General features: G+C 45.5%; 16 pseudogenes; 11 read left to right on the top strand and 5 right to left on the bottom strand.

Moving 5' to 3' along the window:
• The first annotated feature begins 3,448 nt into the window (after window positions 1-3,448).
• LOC148255495 (5S ribosomal RNA) lies at window positions 3,449-3,567 on the top strand (annotated as a pseudogene).
• Window positions 3,568-4,079: 512 nt separating this feature from the next.
• LOC148255494 (5S ribosomal RNA) lies at window positions 4,080-4,198 on the top strand (annotated as a pseudogene).
• Window positions 4,199-4,403: 205 nt separating this feature from the next.
• LOC148255493 (5S ribosomal RNA) lies at window positions 4,404-4,522 on the top strand (annotated as a pseudogene).
• Window positions 4,523-6,770: 2,248 nt separating this feature from the next.
• LOC148255492 (5S ribosomal RNA) lies at window positions 6,771-6,889 on the top strand (annotated as a pseudogene).
• A 528-nt stretch (window positions 6,890-7,417) lies between these two features.
• On the top strand, window positions 7,418-7,536 carry LOC148255491 (5S ribosomal RNA; annotated as a pseudogene).
• Window positions 7,537-10,543: 3,007 nt separating this feature from the next.
• Window positions 10,544-10,662, top strand: LOC148255490 (5S ribosomal RNA; annotated as a pseudogene).
• A 207-nt stretch (window positions 10,663-10,869) lies between these two features.
• On the top strand, window positions 10,870-10,988 carry LOC148255489 (5S ribosomal RNA; annotated as a pseudogene).
• Window positions 10,989-11,193: 205 nt separating this feature from the next.
• On the top strand, window positions 11,194-11,312 carry LOC148255488 (5S ribosomal RNA; annotated as a pseudogene).
• A 465-nt stretch (window positions 11,313-11,777) lies between these two features.
• On the bottom strand, window positions 11,778-11,896 carry LOC148255487 (5S ribosomal RNA; annotated as a pseudogene).
• An 855-nt stretch (window positions 11,897-12,751) lies between these two features.
• Window positions 12,752-12,868, bottom strand: LOC148255486 (5S ribosomal RNA; annotated as a pseudogene).
• Window positions 12,869-13,072: 204 nt separating this feature from the next.
• LOC148255485 (5S ribosomal RNA) lies at window positions 13,073-13,191 on the bottom strand (annotated as a pseudogene).
• Window positions 13,192-13,396: 205 nt separating this feature from the next.
• Window positions 13,397-13,515, bottom strand: LOC148255484 (5S ribosomal RNA; annotated as a pseudogene).
• A 205-nt stretch (window positions 13,516-13,720) lies between these two features.
• LOC148255483 (5S ribosomal RNA) lies at window positions 13,721-13,839 on the bottom strand (annotated as a pseudogene).
• Window positions 13,840-14,787: 948 nt separating this feature from the next.
• Window positions 14,788-14,906, top strand: LOC148255482 (5S ribosomal RNA; annotated as a pseudogene).
• A 1,186-nt stretch (window positions 14,907-16,092) lies between these two features.
• On the top strand, window positions 16,093-16,210 carry LOC148255481 (5S ribosomal RNA; annotated as a pseudogene).
• Window positions 16,211-16,769: 559 nt separating this feature from the next.
• Window positions 16,770-16,887, top strand: LOC148255480 (5S ribosomal RNA; annotated as a pseudogene).
• Window positions 16,888-18,458: the final 1,571 nt, after the last annotated feature.

The following is an 18,458-nucleotide window of genomic DNA, read 5'->3' as shown; positions in this document are numbered from 1 at the left end:
GGGGTGGTTGCGTACAGAGTAGCGCTCCCTCCTCAGTATAGTGGGGTTCACAATGTGTTTCACATATCCCTACTATGAAAATATCACCCAAATCCGAATCATATTCTAAGGTGGGAATCATTACAGTTGGAAAGATGCTGGTCTTATGAAGAAGAGCCAATTCGAGTGCTTGAATGACAAGAGAGAAGGTTGAGAAGCAGGGTGATACCTATGGTGAAGGTACAATGGAGGAATCATGCGGCGGAGGAGGCAACATGGGAACAGGAGGACGAGATGAGGCGAAATTATCCAAGATTGTTTAAAGGTAAGATAACAAATTTAAGGGACCAAATTTTTATTTTAGGGGGGGAGTATATGTAATAACTGGAAAAAGAGAAAGAAAAAAAAAGAGATAGAGGGAAGGGAAAACGACGTCGTTTTGCAAAGGGGAGAAAACGGCGTCGTTTTGGAAAAGGAAAAACGACGTCGTCTTGCAAGGGGGAAAACGACGCCATTTTGAGGAAAAACTGGGGTGATTTAAGTAGGGGCGGGGGAAGGAAGAGAGGAATAAGAGAAAAGAAAAGAAAACAAGGGGGAAAAAGAGAGCAAAGGAAGAAGGGGAGCGGGAGAGAGAGAGAAGAGGAAGGAAGGTTCCAAAAGGAGCGAGAAAGGAAGCGGAGCAGAGAGAAGAGGATATCGCGGACGGTGATAGCACATTCGGCCGAAAGAGGGAAAATGGTTATGTACCGTCAGTACCAAACTCTAAATGTGTGTGTTGATTTGATTGTGAAATGGTTGGATGTGTGGCGTGCATGGCCACGGCTTACGGAGGTAGCGGTATACGGAAGAGGCTGGGTGAGGATGTGTAGTGAGGCGGGTGGAAGGAAGCGGACCGAGTGAGGATCGAGGGAGGAGGGAGAGAGAAGGTGACGGTACGGGCGAAGGTCGGGAGAGAGATAGGAGTGCGGAGTGAGTGGAACTCGGGAGAGAAAAAAGAGGTGTGCGAGCGAAGGAAGTGACTGCGTGAGGATCGCGGGAGGAGAGAGAGAGAAGGTGACGGTACGGGTGGAGGTCGGGAGAGAGATAGGAGTGCGGAGTGAGTGGAACTCGGGAGAGAAAAAAGAGGTGTGCAAAAGAAGGAAGTGACTGCGTGAGGATCGCAGGAGGAGAGAGAGAGAAGGTGACGATACGGGCAGGAAAACGGTGTGGGAGAGAGCGGACTGTGTGAACAACGCGGAAGGAGATAGGGAGATGTTGCGGTGTGAGGACGTAGTCTGAGAGAGAGATAGGTAGAGGTAGTAGGGAAACGCTAGGGAAGGGAAGAATTCGCGGGGTGAGTGAGATGAGAAGGATGGTGTGGCGTGATGGTGTGGCGTGATGGTGTGGCGGGAGGTTGTAGCCCGAGAGAGAGACAAAGAGAGAGAGATGGGGAGAGGCAGTGGGTGAACGCTGGGGAAGGGAAGAATCCGCGGGGTGAGTGAGGTGAGAAGGATGGTGTGGCAGGAGGTTTTAGCCCGAGAGAGAGTTAGAGAAAGGCAAGGAGTGCATGTTGGAGAAGGGAAGGATCCACCGGGTGAGTGAGATGCTTGGGGGAATGGAGTGGGGTAGTTGGAGCCTTGGGGGAAGAAGGATGGGGTAAGTGGGGGCAATTTGGACATGTTGCAGGCAGCGGGCGGAGAGAGAGACAGTGGACGAGAAGGAGTGGTGTGTGTGTGTGTGGCCGATGGGGGTCGATAGGTAGATGATGGTTGCCGAGGTTGGTGACGCAAGTGAATGAAAATGGCGTGCGTGCGTGGCCTGTTATAGGTCGAGAGATGGTTAGTGGTCGTCGATATCAGTGACGAGAGGGAATGATCAGAGTGTGTGTGAGTGGCCTGGTATAGGTCGAGAGATGGGTAACGGTCACCGATGTTGGTGACGCAAGTGAATGAAAATGGTGTGCGTGCGTGGCTTGGTATAGGTCGAGAGATGGTTAGTGGTCGCCGATATCAGTGACGAGAGGAAATGATCAGAGTGTGTGTGAGTGGCCTGGTATAGGTCGAGAGATGGTTAAAGGTCGCCGATGTTGGTGACGCAAGTGAATGAAAATCGGGTGTGTGTGAGTGGCCTGGTATAGGTCGTGAGATGGCTAACGGTTGCCGATGGTGGTGACGGGAGAGAAGGATTAGAGTTTGTGTGTGTGGCCTGATAGGGGGTCGATAGGTGAATGATGGTCGCCGCTGTTGGTGATGAAAATGATTGAAACTCTTGTGCGTGCGTGGCCCACTAGGGGTCGATAGGTGTTAATGGTTGCCAATCTTGGCGGTGAATGGTATCACTGGCACACTTGGAGTGCCGTAAGGGAACGGACACCTAGGGTAGGTAGAGTTATAGGTGTAGGAGGGAAAATTAGAGTTTAGTAGTGAACTATTGGTAGAGGCATAGGGTTTTATATTGTTGCATTTCACGCATGTATTTTGAGTTTTACCGTACTGAGTTAAATGAATTCACTCTTTCATTTTTATAAATGATGTAGGGACAGAGTCTGGATCGAAGTTGTTGGATTCCGAACCTAGTGTGTAGAGTACAGGATGAAGAGTTTCATTTTGTTTTGACTGAATGGAATATGTAGAATTGATGGTAGCATAGATATTGAGTATGGTTGTATTGTGTGCGATGTCTTGTCCATGATTGTAGGATTATCTTGATCATTGGATAATGGATTATGCTAGTGATTCCTTGTGCATGACCATTTTGTTATGGAATTGATTGCTTGTTAAATACGTCCAACATGAAAAAAAAAAAAATGGGGCGTTACAGATAATCCACCGGTTCATTTGCAAACGTGAGTCACGGCATTGGAGAATTTTTCTTAATATTTTTTCAGCATTCAATTAAAGCCTATCACGTGATGAGAATGTAATTGTGAGCATCTTAAATAGAAGGATAACAAAAAACGAGAGGCGGCGGGTGATCCATTCATATGGGTATGAGTCGAGATGGGTCGTTTGACATTACGCGCGACTAGAACTATTGTCTACTGGTTTATTCATAAATGTGAGTCACGGCGCCGAAAAATTATACTTGATATCAGAACGAGAAGGAGAGGTGCAGTGTGCACGCACAAGGAAAGAAATGACATGAGGGGGCAGCACAGAATGAAACCAGTGTGATCATACCAGCACTAATGCACCGGATCACATCAGAACTACGAAGTTAAGTTTGCTTGGGCGAGAGTAGTACTAGGATAAGTGACCTCCTAGGAAGTGCTCATGTTGCACCCATTTTTTTGCAGATGGGTCGTTCGACATTATGCGCGACTGGAACTATTATCCGCTGGTTTATTCGCAAATGTGAGTCACGGCGCTGGGGCATTTTACTTGATATTAGAACGAGAAGTAGGAGTGCAGTGTGCACGCACAAGGAAACAAATGACATGAGGGGGGAGGAAAGGAGAAGAAGTGTATGTATTTGCAGCGTAGAATGAAACAGGTGCGATCATACCAGCACTAATGCACCGGATCCCATCAGAACTCCACAGTTATGTATGCTTGGGCGAGAGTAGTAGTAGGATGGGTGACCTCCTGCGAAATACTCGTGTTGCACCCATTTTTTTGCAGATGATTCTTTCAACATTACGCGCGACTTGAATTATGGTCCGCTAGTTTATTCGCAAATGTGAGTCACGACGCCGTGGCATTCTACTTGATATTAGAACGAGAACGAGAGGTGCAGTGCGCACGCACAAGGAAACAAATGATGGGAGAGAGAAGAAAGGAGAAGGAGTGTATGTATTTGCAGCGTAAAATTAAACCGGTGTGATCATACCAGCATTAATGCACCGAATCCCTTCAGAACTCCGCAGTTAAGTGTGCTTGGGCAAGAGTAGTACTGGGAAGTCCTCGTGTTGCACTAATTTTTTTTCAGATGGGTCGCTCGACGTTACGCGCAACTAGAACTATGGTCCGCTGGTTTATACGCAAATATGAGTCAAGGTGCAGGGGCATTTTAATTGATATTAGAACGAGAAGAAGATGTGCAGTGTGAACGCACAAGGAAACAAATGATGGGAGGGGGAGGGAAGGAGAAAGAGTGTATATATTTGCAGTACGGAATGAAACAAGTGCGATCATACTAGCACAAATACACCGGATCCCATCAGAACTCCACAGTTAAGTGTGCTTTGGCGAAAGTAGTACAAGGATGGGTTACCTCCTAGGAAATTCTCATGTTTCACCCATTCTTTTTTAGATTGATCATTCGACGTTACGCGCGACTAGAACTATGGTCCGCTCGTTTATTCGCAAATGTGAGTTGCAGCGCCGTGGCATTTTACTTGATGTTAAAACGAGAACGAGAGGTGCAGTGCGCACACACAAGGAAACAAATGACGGGAGGGGGAAGAAAAGAGAAGGAGTGTATATATTTACAGTGCGAAATGAAACAGGTGCGATCATACCAGCACAAATGCACCGGATCCCATCAGAACTTTGCAGTTAAGTGTGCTTTGCTGAAAGTAGTACAAGGATGGGTTACCTCCTGGGAAGTTCTCGTGTTGCAATCATTTTTCTGCAGATGGGTCGTTCGACGTTACGCGTGACTGGAACTATGGTCCGTTGGTTTATTTGCAAATGTGAGTCATTTTATTTAATATTTTTCCCGCATTCAATTAAAACCCATCACGTGATAAGAGTGTCTGCGAACATATTACATAGTAGAACAACAAAAAACGAGGTGCGGCGCTATCCGTTCATATGGGCATGAGTGGAGGCACCGGGGTATTTCGCTTGATATTAGAATTAGATACAGAGGTGAGGTGCGCGCACAGCGAAACAAATGACGGGAGGAGAGAGGAATGGACGAGGGGTATATGTACTTGCGGCGCAAACTAGAACGGGTGCGATCATACTAGCACTAGTTCACCGGATCCCATCTAAAGTCTGTTATTAAGCGTGCTTGGGCGAGAGTAGTAATAGGATGGGTGATATACTGGGAAGTTCTCATGTTGCACCTTCTTTTTGCAGACGGGGCGTGAAACATTCAACTGGACCGGAGCGATGGTCCGCCGATTCATTTGCAAACGTGAGTCACGGCTCCGGAGCATTTTTCTTAATATTTTTTCAGCATTTAATTAAAGCCCATCACATAATGAGAGTGTAATTGCGAGCATCTTAAATAGTAGAACAATAAAAAACTAGAGGCGACGGGCGATCCGTTCATATGGGCATGAGTTGAGATGGGTCATTCGACATTACGCACGACTGGAACTTTGGTCCGCTGTTTTATTCGCAAATGTGAGTCACGGCATCGGGGCATTTTACTTGATATTAGAACGAGAAGGAGAAGTGCAGTGTTCACGTACAAGGAAACAAATGACGGGAGGGGAGAGGGAAGGAGAAGGAGTGTATGTATTTGCAACGCATAATGAAATAGGTGCCATTATACCATCACTAATTCACCGAATCCCATCCGAACTCCGCAGTTAAATGTGCTTGGGTGAGAGTAGTACTAGGATGGGTGACCTCTTGGAAAGTTCTCTTGTTTAACCTATTATTTTGCAGATGGGTCGTTCGACATTACGTGCAACTGGAACTATAGTTCGTTGGTTTATTCGCAAATGTAAGTCACGGCGCCGGAGCATTTTACTTGATATTATAACGAGAAGGAGAGGTGCAGTGTGCACGCACAAGGAAACAAATAACAGGAGGGAGGGGGGAAGGAAAAGGAGTGTATGTATTTGCAGGGCAGAATGAAACAATTGCCATAATACCATCACTAATTCACCGGTTTCCATCAGAACTCTGCAGTTAAATGTGCTTAGGCGACTGTAACACTAGGAGTGGTGACCTCTAGGGAAGTTCTCGTAATGTACCATTCTTTTTGCAGATGGGGCGTCAAACATTCAACTGGACCAGAGCGATGGTCCGCTGCTTCATTTGCAAACGTGAGTCATGGCATCGGAGCATTTTTCTTAATATTTTTTCAGCATTCAATTAAAGCTCATCACGTGATGAGAGTGTCATTGCGAGCATCTTAATAGTATAACAACAAAAAACGAGAGGCAGTAGGCGATCCATTCATATGAGCATGAATCGAGATGGGTCGTTAGACGTTACGTGCGAGTGGAACTATGATCCGCTGGTTTATTCGCAAATGTGAGTCACGGCGTGGGGTCATTTTACTTGATATTAGAACGAGAAAGAGAGGTGCAGTGTGCACGCACAAGGAAACAAATCACAGGAGGGGGGAGGGAAGGAGAACGAGTGTGTGTATTTACAGCGCAGAATGAAACAGGTGCCATTATACGATAATTGATTCACCGGATCCTATCCGAACTCCGCAGTTAAATGTGTTTGGGCAAGTGTAGTACTAGGAGCGATGACCTCCTTGGAAGCCCTCGTGTTGCACCTATTTTTTTTAAATGGGGCATTCGACATTACGTGTGACTGGAACTGTGGTCTGCTGGTTTATTCGCAAATGTGCGTCACGGTGCTGATGCATTTTACTTAATATTAGAACGAGAAGGAGAGGTGCAGTGTGCACGCACAAGGAAACAAATGACGGGAGGAGGGATGGAAGGAGAAGGAGTGTATGTATTTACAGCGCGGAATGAAACTAGTGCGATCATACCAGCACTAATGCACCAGATCCCATCAAAACTCCACAGTCAAGTGTGCTTGGGCGTGTGTAGTACTAGAAGTGGTGACCTCTTAGGAAGTCCTTATGTTGCAGTGTACACGCACAAGGAAACAAATGACAGGAGGGGGGAGGGAAGGAGAAGGAGTATATGTATTTGCATTGCAAAATGAAACAGGTGTGATCATACCATCACTAATGCACCTGATCCCATCAGAACTCTGCAGTTAAGTGTGCTTGGGCGAGAGTAGTACTAGGATGGGTGAACGCTTGAGAAGTCCTCGTGTTGTACCCATTTTTTTGCAGATGGGTCATTCGACGTTACCCACGATTAGAACTATGGTCCCCTGGTTTATTCCCAAATGTGAGTCACGGTGCTGGGGCATTTTACTTGGTATTAGAACGGGAAGTAGAGGTGCAGTGTGCATGCACAAGGAAACAATTGACGGGAGGGGGGAGGGAAGGAGGAGTGTATATATTTGCAGAGCGGAATAAAGTAGGTGCGATCATACTAGCACTAATGCACCGGACCCCATCAGAACTACACATTTAAGTGTGCTTGGGCGAGAGTTGTACTAGGATGGGTCACCTCTTGGGAAGTATTCGTGTTATACCCATTTTCTTGCAGATGGGTCGTTCGACGTTATGCGCGACTAGAACTATGGTCCGCTGGTTTATTCGCAAATGTGAGTCACAGCCCCAAGACATTTTACTTGATATTAGAACGAGAAAGAGAGGTGCAGTGTGCACGTACAAGGAAACAAATTACAGGAGGGAGGAGGGAAGGAGAAGGAGTGTATGTATTTGCAGCGCATAATGAAACATGTGCAATCATACCAGCACTAATGCACCGGATCCCTTCTGAACTCTGCAGTTAAGTGTACTTGGGCGAGAGTTCTACTAGGATGGGTGACCTCCTGGGAAGTACTCGTGTTGCACCTATGTTTTTGCAGTTGTGTTGTTCGACGTTACGCGCTACTCGAACTATGATTCATTGGTTTATTCGCAAATGTGAGTCACAGCACCGATGCATTTTACTTCATATTAAAACGAGAATGAGAGGTGCAATGTGCACGCTCAAGGAAACAAATGACGGGAGGGGGAGGGAATGAGGAGTGTATTTATTTACAGCGCGAAATGAAACAGGTGTGATCATACCAGCACTAATGCACCAGATCCCATCAGAACTCTGCATTTAAGTTTTCTTGGGCGAGAGTAGTATTAGGACAGGTGACCTCCTCGGAAGTACTCGTGATGCAACCATTTTTTTGTAAATGGGTCACTCGACATTACGCGCGACCGGAACTATGGTCTGCCGATTTATTCGTAAAAGTGAGTCACGGCGTCTGGGCATTTTACTCGATATTAGAAAGAGAAGAAGAGGTGCAATGTGCACGCACAAGGAAAGAAATGATGGGAAGGGGGAGGGAAGGAGAAGGAGTGTATGTATTTGTAGCGCGGAGTGAAATATTTGCGATCATAGCAGCACTAATGCACCAGACCCAATCAGAACTCCGCAGTTAAGTATGCTTGGGCGAGAGTATTACTAGGATAGGTGATCTCCTGGGAAGTCATCGTGTTGTAACTATTTCTTTTGCAGATGGGTCGTTCGACATTACGGGCGACTGGAACTATGGTCCGCTAGTTTATTCACAAGTGCGAGTTACGGCGCCGGGACATCTAACTTGATATTAGAACGAGAAGGAGAGGTGCAGCGTGAACGCACAAGGAAACAAATGACGGGAGGGGGAGGGAAGGAAAAGGAGTGTATTTATTTGTAGTGCAGAATGAAACACGTGCCATTATTTGTAGTGCAGAATGAAACACGTGCCACTATTTCAGCGGATCCCATCAGAACTCCGCAGTTAAGTATATTTGGGCGAGAGTAGTACTAGAAGTGGTGACCTCCTGGGAAGTCCTCGTGTTGCAACTATTTTTTTACAGATGGGTCATTCGACATTACGCGCGATTGGAACTATGGTCCGCTGGTTTATTCGCAAATGTGAGTCATGGCGCCAGGGCATTTTACTTTATATTAGAACGAGAAACAAAGGTATAGTGTGCACGCACAAGAAAACAAATGAAAGGAAGGGGGAGGGATGGAGAAGGAGTGTATGTATTTATAGTGCGAAATGAAACAGGTGCCGTTATACCATCATTAATTCACCGGATCCCATCAGAACTCCGCAGATGAATGCGCTTGGGCGAGAGTAGTACTAAGATGAGTGACCTCCTCAGAAGTACTCGTGTTGCACCCATTTATTTGTAGATGGGTCGCTCCACGTTACGTGTGACTGGAATTATGGTCCGCTGGTTTATTCGCAAATGTGAGTCATGGCGCCGGGGCATTTTACTTGATATTAGAAGGAGAATGAGAGGTTCAGTGTGCACGCACAAGGAAACAAATGACGGGAGGGGGGAGGGAAAGAGAAGGAGTGTATGTATTTACGGCGTGAAATGAAAGATTTGCGATCATAGCAGCACTAATGAACCGGATGCCATCAGAACTCCGCAGTTAAGTTTGCTTTGGCAAGAGTTGTACTAGGATGGGTTACCTCCTGTGAAGTCCTCGTGTTGCAACCATTTTTTTCAGATGGGTCATTAGACGTCATGCGCGGCTAGAACTATGGTCCACTGGTTTTTTTGCAAATATGAGTCACGGTGCCGGAGCATTTTACTTGATATTAGAACGAGAAGGAAAGGTGCAGTGTGCACACACAAGGAGACAAATTACGGGAGGGGGGAGGGAAGGAGAAGGAGTTTATGTATTTGCAGCGCGGAATGAAACAGGTGCCATTATACCATCACTAATTCACTGGATCTCATCAAAACTCCGCAGTTAAATGTGTTTAGACGAGTGTAGTACTAGAAGTGGTGATCTCTTAGGAACTTCTCGTGATGCACCTATTTTTTTCGGAATGGACGTTCGATGTTACGCGCGACTTGAACTATGGTCCACTGATTTATTTGCAAATGTGAGTCATGGCGCCGAGGAATTTTGCTTGATATTAGAAGGAGAATGAGAGGTGCAGTGTGCACATACAAGGAAGTACTCGTGTTGCAACCATTTTTTTTAGATGGGTCATTCGACATTACGTGCAAATGGAATTATGAACCGCTGGTTCATTCAAAAAAGTGAGTCATGATGCCGGGGCATTTTACTTGATATTAGAACGAGAAGGAGAGATGCAGAGTTCACGCACAAGGAAACAAATGACGGGAGGGGAGATGGAAGGAGAAAGAGTGTATGTATTTGCAGCGCAGAATGAAACATGAGCGATCATACCAGCACTAATGCAACGGATTCTATTAGAACTCCGCAGTTAAGGGTGCCTGGGCGAGAGTAGTACTAGGACGGGTGACCTCCTGCGAAGTCCTTATATTTCACCCATTTTCTTGGGAAGTCCTCGATTTGGACCCATTTTTTTCAGATGTATCGTTCGACGTTATGCACGACAGGAACTATGATCCGCTGGTTTATTCGCAAATGTGAGTCTCGACGTTGGGACATTTTACTTGATATTAGAACGAGAAGTAGAGGTTGATTGTGCACACACAAGAAAACAAATGACGGGAGCGGGGAAGGAAGGAGAAGGTTTGTATGTTTTTGAAGCGCATAATGAAACATGTGCGATCATACCAGTACTAATGCACCGGATCCCATAAAAACTCCACAGTTATGTTTGCTTGGCTGAGAGTAGTACTAGGATGGGTGACCTCCTGGGAAGTACTCATGTTGCACCCATTTTTTTCCAGATAATTCTTTCGACGTTACGCACGAATTGAATTATGGTGCGCTGGTTATTCGCAAATGTGAGTCACGGCACCGTGACATTTTACTTGATATTAGAAAGAGAACGAGAGGTGCAGTGTGCACGCACAGGGAAACAAATGACGGGAGGGGGAAGAAAGGAGAAGGAGTGTATGTATTTGCAGCGCGAAATTAAATAGGTGTGATCACACCAGCACTAATGCACCGGATCCCATCAGAACTCCGCAATTAAGTGTTCTTGGGCGAGAGTAGTACTTGGATGGGTGAGCTCCTGGGAAGTTCTCGTGTTACACTCATTTTTTTTTCAGATGGGTAGATCGACGTTACGCGCGACTGGAACTATGGTCCGCTGGTTTATACGCAAATGTGAGTCAAGACGGAGAGGCATTTTAATTGATATTAAAACGAGAAGGAGAGGTGCAGTGTGAACGCACAAGGAAACAAATGATGAGAAGAGGGAGGGAAGGAGAAGGAGCGTATGTATTTGCAGCACGAAATGAAATAAGTGCGATCATACCAGCACAAATGCGCCGGATCCCATCAGAACTCCGTAGTTAAGTGTGCTTTAGCGAAAGTAGTACAAATATGGGTTATCTTCTGGGAAGTTCTTGTGTTGCACCCATTTTTTTTCAGATGGACCATTCGACGTTAGGCGCGACTAGAACCATGGTTCGCTGGTTTATTCACATACGTGAGTCGAGGCACCGTGGCATTTTATTTGATATTAAATGAGAATGAGAGGTGCAGTGCGCACGCACAAGGAAACAAATGACAGGAGGGGGGAAGAAAGGAGAAGGAGTGTATATATTTGTAGTGTGAAATGAAATAGGTGCGATCAAACCAGCACTAATGCACCGGATCCCATCAGAACTCCTTAGTTAAGTGTGCTTGGGTGAGAGTAGTACTCGGATGGGTGACCTCCCGGGAAGTCCTCGTGTTGCACCAATTTTTTTTCAGATGGGTCGTTCGACGTTACATGCGACTGGAACTATGGTCTGCTGGTTTGTACGTAAGTGTGAGTCATTTGTTAATAAACCAGTGGACCATAGTTGCAGTCGTGCGTAACATTGAACGACCCATCTGCAAAAAAATAGGTGCAATAGGAGGACTTCCCAGGAGGTCACCCTAGTACTACTTTTTCCTAAGCACACTTAATTTCGGACTTCTGATGGGATCCGGTGCATTAGTGTAGGTATGATCGCACTTGTTTTATTCTGCGCTGCAAATACATACACTCCTTCTCTTTCCCTCCCCCCTCCTATCATTTATTTCCTTGTGCGTGCACACTGCACCTCTCCTTCTCGTTCTAATATCAAGTAAAATGCTCTGGCGCCGTGACTCACATTTGCGAATAAACCAGAGGACATTAGTTTCAGTCACGTGTAACGTCGAATAACCAATCTGTAAAAAAATTGTGCAACACGGGTACTTCCGAGGAGGTCACCCATCCTAGTACTACACTCGCCCAAGCACACATAACTGCAGAGTTTTGATAGGATCCGGTGCATTAGTGCTAGTATGATCGCACTTGTTTCATTCCCCGGTGCAAATACATAAACACCTTCTCCTTCCCTTCAGCCTCCCATCATTTGTTTCCTTATGCGTGCACACTGCACTTCTCTTTCTCGTTCTAATATCAACTAAAATGCCTCGGCGCCATGACTCACACTTGCGAATAAACCAGCAGACCATAATTCTAGTCGCATGTAACGTCGAACGCCCCATCTGAAAAAAATAGGTGAAACATAAGAACTTCCTAGGAGGTTACCACTCCTAGTACTACATTTGCCCAAGCACATTTAAATGCGTAGTTCTGATGGGATCCGGTGAATTACTGATGGTATGATGGCACCTGTTTCATTCCGCGCTGGAAATACGTATACTCCTTCTCCTTCTCTCCCCCCTTCCGTCATTTTTTTGCTTTTGCGTGCACACTGCACCTCTCATTCTCCTTTTAATATCGAGTAAAATATCCCGGTGCCGTGACTCATATTTGTGAATAAACCAGCGGACCATAGTTCCAGTTGCGCGTAACGTCGAAGGACCCATTTGCAAAAAAATAGGTGCAACATGAGGACTTCCCAGGAGGTCACAACTCCTAGTACTACACTCGCCCAAGCACATTTAACTGCGGAGTTCTGATTGGATCCAGTGAATTACTGATGGTATAATGGCATCTGTTTCATTCTGCGCTGCAAATACATACACTCTTTCTCCTTCCTTCTTCCTTCTCGTCATTTGTTTTCTTGTGCGTGCACAATGCACCTCTGCTTCTCATTATAATATCAAGTAAAATTCCCCAGCACCGTGACTTACATTTGTGAATAAACCAGCGGACCATATTTTTAGTCGCACATAACGTCGAAGGACCCATCTGTTAAAAAATAGGTGAAACATGAGGACTTCCCAGGAGATCACCCATCCTAGTACTACTCTCCCAAGCACACTTAACTGCGGAGTTCTGATGGGATCCGGTGCACTAGTGCTGGTATGATCGCACCTGTTTAATTTCGCGTTGTAAATACATACAGTCCTTCTCCTTTCTTCACCCTCCCGTCATTTGTTTCCTTGTTCATGCGCACTGCACCTCTCGTTCTCGTTCTAATATCAAATAAAATGCCATGGTGCCGTGACTCACATTTGGGAATAAACCAGCAGACCATAGCTCTAGTCGCGCGTAACGTCGAATGATCCATCTGAAAAAAATGGGTGCAACACAAGAACTTCCCTGGAGGTAACCCATCCTTGTACTACTTTCATCAAAGCACACTTAACTGCAGAGTTCTGATGGGATCCGGTGCATTTGTGCTGGTATGACCGCACCTGTTTCATTTCGTGCAGCAAATACATACACTCCTTCTCCTTCCTTCCCCCCTCCATCATTTGTTTCCTTGTGCATTCACACTGCACCTCTCCTTCTCGTTCTAATATCAATTAAAATGCCCCTGTGTCTTGACTCATATTTGCGTATAAACCAGCGGACCATAGTTCCAGTCGCGCGTAATGTCGAACGACCCATCTGAAAAAAAATTGGTGCAACACGAGGACTTCCCAGAAAGTCACCCATCCTAGTACTACTCTCGCCCAAGAACACTTAACTTCAGAGTTCTGATGGGATCCAGTGCATTAGTGCTGGTATGATTGCACCTATTTAATTTTGCGCTGCAAATACATACACTCCTTCTCCTTTCTTCCCCCTCCCGTCATTTGTTTGCTTATGTGTGCACACTGCACCTCTCGTTCTCGTTCTAATATCAAATAAAATGTCATGGCGCCGTGACTCACATTTGCGAATAAACCAGCGGACCATAATTCAAGTGGTGCATAACGTCGAAAGAATCATCTGCAAAAAAATAGGTGCAACACGAGTACTTCCCAGGAGGTCACCCATCCTACTACTATTCTCGCCCAAGCAAACATAACTGCGGAGTTCTGATGGGATCCGGTGCATTAGTGTCGGTTTGATTGCACCAATTTCATTCTACTCTTTAAAAACATACAAAGCTTCTCCTTCCTTCCCCATTCTCGTCATTTGTTTTCTTGTGCGTGCACGCTGCACCTCTGCTTCTCATTCTAATATCAAGTAAAATGTCCCAACGTCGTGACTCACATTTGCGAATAAACCAGCGGACCATAATTTCCGTCGCGTGTAACGTCGGACGATTCATCTGAAAAAAAATGGGTGCAACACGAGGACCACAGTTAAGTGTGCTTGGGTGAGAGTAGTACTAGAATGGGTGACCTCCTGGGAAGTCCTCGTGTTGCACCTATTTTTTTGCAGATGGGTCGTTCGACGTTACGCACGACTGGAACTATGGTCCGCAGTTAAGTGTGCTTGGGCAGAGTAGTACTACGATGGGTGACCTCGTGGGAAGTTCTCGTGTTACACTTATTTTTTTACAGATGGGTCGTTCGACGTTACGTGCGACTAGAACTATGGTCCGCTGGTTTATTCGCAAATGTGAGTCACGGCACCGTGACATTTTACTTGATATTAGAACGAGAAGGAGAGGTGCAGTGTGCACGCACAAGGAAACAAATGACATGAGGGGGGAGGGAAAGAGGAGTGTATGTATTTGCAACGCAGAATGAAACAGGTGCTATCATACCAGAACTATTACACCGAATCCTATTAGAACTCCGTAGTTAAGTGTGCTTGGGCGATAGTAGTACTAGAATGGGTGACCTCCTATGAAGTCCTCGTGCTGCACCAATTTATTTACAGATGGGTAGTTCGACTTTACGCGCGACTAGAACTATGGTCCGCTGGTTTATTTGCAAATGTAAGTCATGTCGCCGGGGCATTTTACTTGATATTAGAACGAGTAGGAGAGATACAGAGTGTGTACGCATAAGGACACAAATGACGGGAGGGGGAGGGAAGGAGAAGGAGTGTATGTATTTACAGCGCGGAATGAAACTGGTGCGATCATACCAGCACTAATGCACCGAATCCCATCAGAACTCCGGAGTTAAGTGTTCTTGGGCGAGAGTAGTACTAGGATGGGTGACCTCCTGGGAAGTAGTTGTGTTGCACCCGTCTTTTCCTTAATATTATTCGTGCATCCATTTATAGTCCACCACGTGATAAGAGTGTCATTACGAGCATCGTTAATAATAGAACAAGCAAAGCAGAGGTACGACGGGTGGTCCGTTCATCTTGGCGTGAATTGAGGCAATGGGGCATTTTGTTTGATATTACAACTAGAAGTAGAGGTGCGATGTCCACACAGAGCGAAACAAATGATGGGAGGGGGGAGGGAGAGAGAAGGGGTATATGTATTTGAAGTGAGGAATAGGACAGGTGGGATCATACTAGCACTAATGCATCGTATCCCATCATAATCTACAGTTAAGTGTGTTTGGGCGAGAGTAATACTAGGATGAGTGACCTCCTCGAAAGTGCTTGTGTTGCACCCGTCTTTTTGCGGACAGGGCACCAAACATTACACGCGACCAGAGCCATAGTCCGCTGGTTCATTTGTAAGCGTGAGTCGCCATGATGGGGTATTTTGCTTACTTTTTTTTGTGCACTCATTTATAATCCACCACGTGATAAGAGAGTCATTATGAGCATCTTACATAGTAGAACAATGAAAAAAAAAGGTGTGGCGGGTGGTCCTTTAATCTGGGCATAAGTCGAGGTGCTGGGGTATTTTTCTTGATATTAGAACTAAAAACAAAAATGCAATGTGCGCGAACAGCGAAAAAAAATGACTAGAGAGGGGAGGAAAAGAGAAGGGGTATATGTATTTGCAATGCGGAATGGAAGGGGTGCGATTATACCAACAATAATGCACCAGATCCCATCGAACTATACAGTTAAGCATGCTTGGGCGAGAGTAGTACTAGGATCGGTAACCTCCTGAGAAGTCCTCGTGTTGCACTATCTTTTTGCAAACGGAGCGTAAAACGATACATGTGATCAGAGCCACAATCTGCTGGTGTGAGTTGCGTCGCAAGAAAATTTTGCTTACTATTTTTTCGTGCATTCATTTATAGTCTACCACGTGATAAGAGTGTCATTACGATATCTTACATAGTGGAATAAAGAAAAATGAGGTAAAGCGGGCGGTCCTTTCTTCTAGCGTGAGTCGAGGTGTCGAGGCATTTCGTTTAATAAAAAAACTATAAACAGATGTGTGGTGTGCGCGCACAGCGAAAAAAATGACGGGTGTGGGGAGAGAAAGAGAATAGGTATATGTATTTGCAATGCAAAATGGAAGGGGTGCAATCATACTAGCATTAATACACCGGATCCCATCGAACTCCATAGTTAAGCATGCTTGGGCGAGAGTAGTACTAGGATGGATGACCTCCTAGGAAGTTCTCTTGTTGCACTCGTCTTTTTGTAGACGGAGCGTCAAACGTTACGAGCGATCGAAGCCACCGTTCATCGGCATGAGTAGCGACATTGAAACATTTTGCTTAATATTTTACGTGCACTTATACAAGTCCATCACTAATGCACTGGATCCCATCGAATTTCGTAGTTAAGTGTGTTTGGGCAGAAGTAGTACTTGGATGGGTGACCTCCTGAAAAGTTCTCATGTTCCACTCTTTTTTTTGCTGACGGGACATTAAACATTATGCGCGATCAAAGCCATTGTCCCTCGGAGTGAGTCGCAACGCCAAGACATTTTTCTTAATATTTTTCATGCATTCATTTATAGTTCACCACGTGATAAGAGTGTCATTACGAGCATCTTACATAGTAGAATAACGAAAAACGAGGTACAGGGGGGTAGTCCGTTTATCTGGGCGTGAGTCGAGGCACCGGAGTATTTTGCTCTATATTAGAACTATAAGAAGAGGTGCAATGTTCGCGCATAGCGAAACAAATAACGGGGGGGGGGGGGGAGGAGGGAGAATGGGTATATGTATTTGTAGCGCAAAATAGAGAAGGTGCGATCATACTATCACTAATGCACCGGATCCCAACGAACTCTGTAGTTGAGCGTGTTTTGGCGAGAGTAGTACTAGGATGGGTGATCTTTTGGGAAGTCCTCGTGTTGCGCCCGTCTTTTTACCGATGGGGTGTTAAATGTTATACGCAATAGGAGCCATAGTCCGCCGGCATGAGTCATGGCGCCAGAATATTTTGCTTAATATTTTTCCTGCATTCATTTATAGTCCACCACATGATAAGAGTGTCAGTACGAGCATCTTACATAGTAGAACAATTAAAAATGAGGTACGACACGCAGTCCATTTATCTAGGCGTGAGTCGAGGTGCCCGGATATTTCGCTTGATATTAGAACTAGAAACAGAGGTGTAGTGTGCATGCACAACAAAATAAATGACGGGAGGGGGGAGGAAAGGAGATGGGGTATATGTATTTGCAACACGAAATGGAAGGGGTGCGATAATACCAACACTAATGCATCAGATCCTGTCGAACTCCACAGCTAAGTGTGCTCTAGTTAAAGCAGTATTAGGATGGGTGACCTCCTGCGAAGTCCTCGTGTTCCACCCGTCTTTTTATGGACGGGGCGTTAAATATTATGCGTGACTGGAGCGACAGTCCGCCAGTGTGAGTCGCGGCATTTGGACATTTTGCTTAATATTTTTCATGCATTCATTTATAGTCCATCACGAGATAAGAATGTCATTACGATTATCTTACATAGTAGAACAATAAAAATAGAGTTGTGACGGGCGGTCTATTCATCTGGGCATGAATTGAGATGCCTTGGCATTTTGCTTGATATTAGAACTAGAAACAGAGGTGTGGTGTGCACGCACAACAAAATAAATGATGAGAGGGGAGAGGGAAGGAGAAGTGGTATATGTATTTGCAGCATAGAATGAAGGGTGTGCGATCATACCAGCACTAATGCATCACATCCCATCGAACTTCGTAGTTAATCATGCTTGGGCGAAAGTAGTACTAGGATGGGTGATCTCCTAGGAAGTTCTCATGTTGCACCCTTCTTTTTGCAGATGGGGTAGTAAAGTTACGCGGGACTAGAGCGACAGTCGCAGGTTTATTCGTAAACGTGAGTCACAGCGCCGAAGCATTTTGCTTAATATTATTCGTGCATTCAATTATAGCCCACCACGTGATAAGATTATTATTACGAGCATCTTACTTAGTAGAACAATAAAAAAAGAGGTGCGACGGGTGTTCCGTTCATATAAACATGAGTCGAGGCACCGGGGCATTTCGCTTGATATTAGAACTAGAAGTAGAGGTGCGTTGCACGCACAGCGAAATAAATGACGGGAAGGGAGAGGGAAGGAAAAGGGATATATGTCTTTGCGGCACAAATTAGAAGGGGTGCGATCATACCAGCACTAGTCACGGGATCCATCAAAACTCTGCAATTAAGCATGCTTGGGCGAGAGTAGTTCTACGATGGGTGATCTCTTGGGAAGCACTCGTGTTGCACCCTTTTTTTTTTGCAGACGGGGCGTTAAATGTTACAGGGGACTGGAGCGACTCCGCCTGTTCATTCGAAAACGTTAGTCACAGTGCCAGAACATTTTTCTAAATACTTTTCATGCATTCAATTAAAGCCCATCACGTGATGAGAGTGTCATTGCGAGCATCTTAAATAGTAGAACCACAAAAAATGAGGTGCGGCCGGC

The sequence above is a fragment of the Carica papaya genome, chromosome 5, assembly GCF_054855325.1.
Source record: "Carica papaya isolate Zhongbai chromosome 5, ASM5485532v1, whole genome shotgun sequence".
Taxonomy (NCBI): domain Eukaryota; kingdom Viridiplantae; phylum Streptophyta; class Magnoliopsida; order Brassicales; family Caricaceae; genus Carica; species Carica papaya.
Note: the sequence above shows the minus strand (reverse complement) of the source record. Positions and strands in the feature narration are given on the sequence as shown.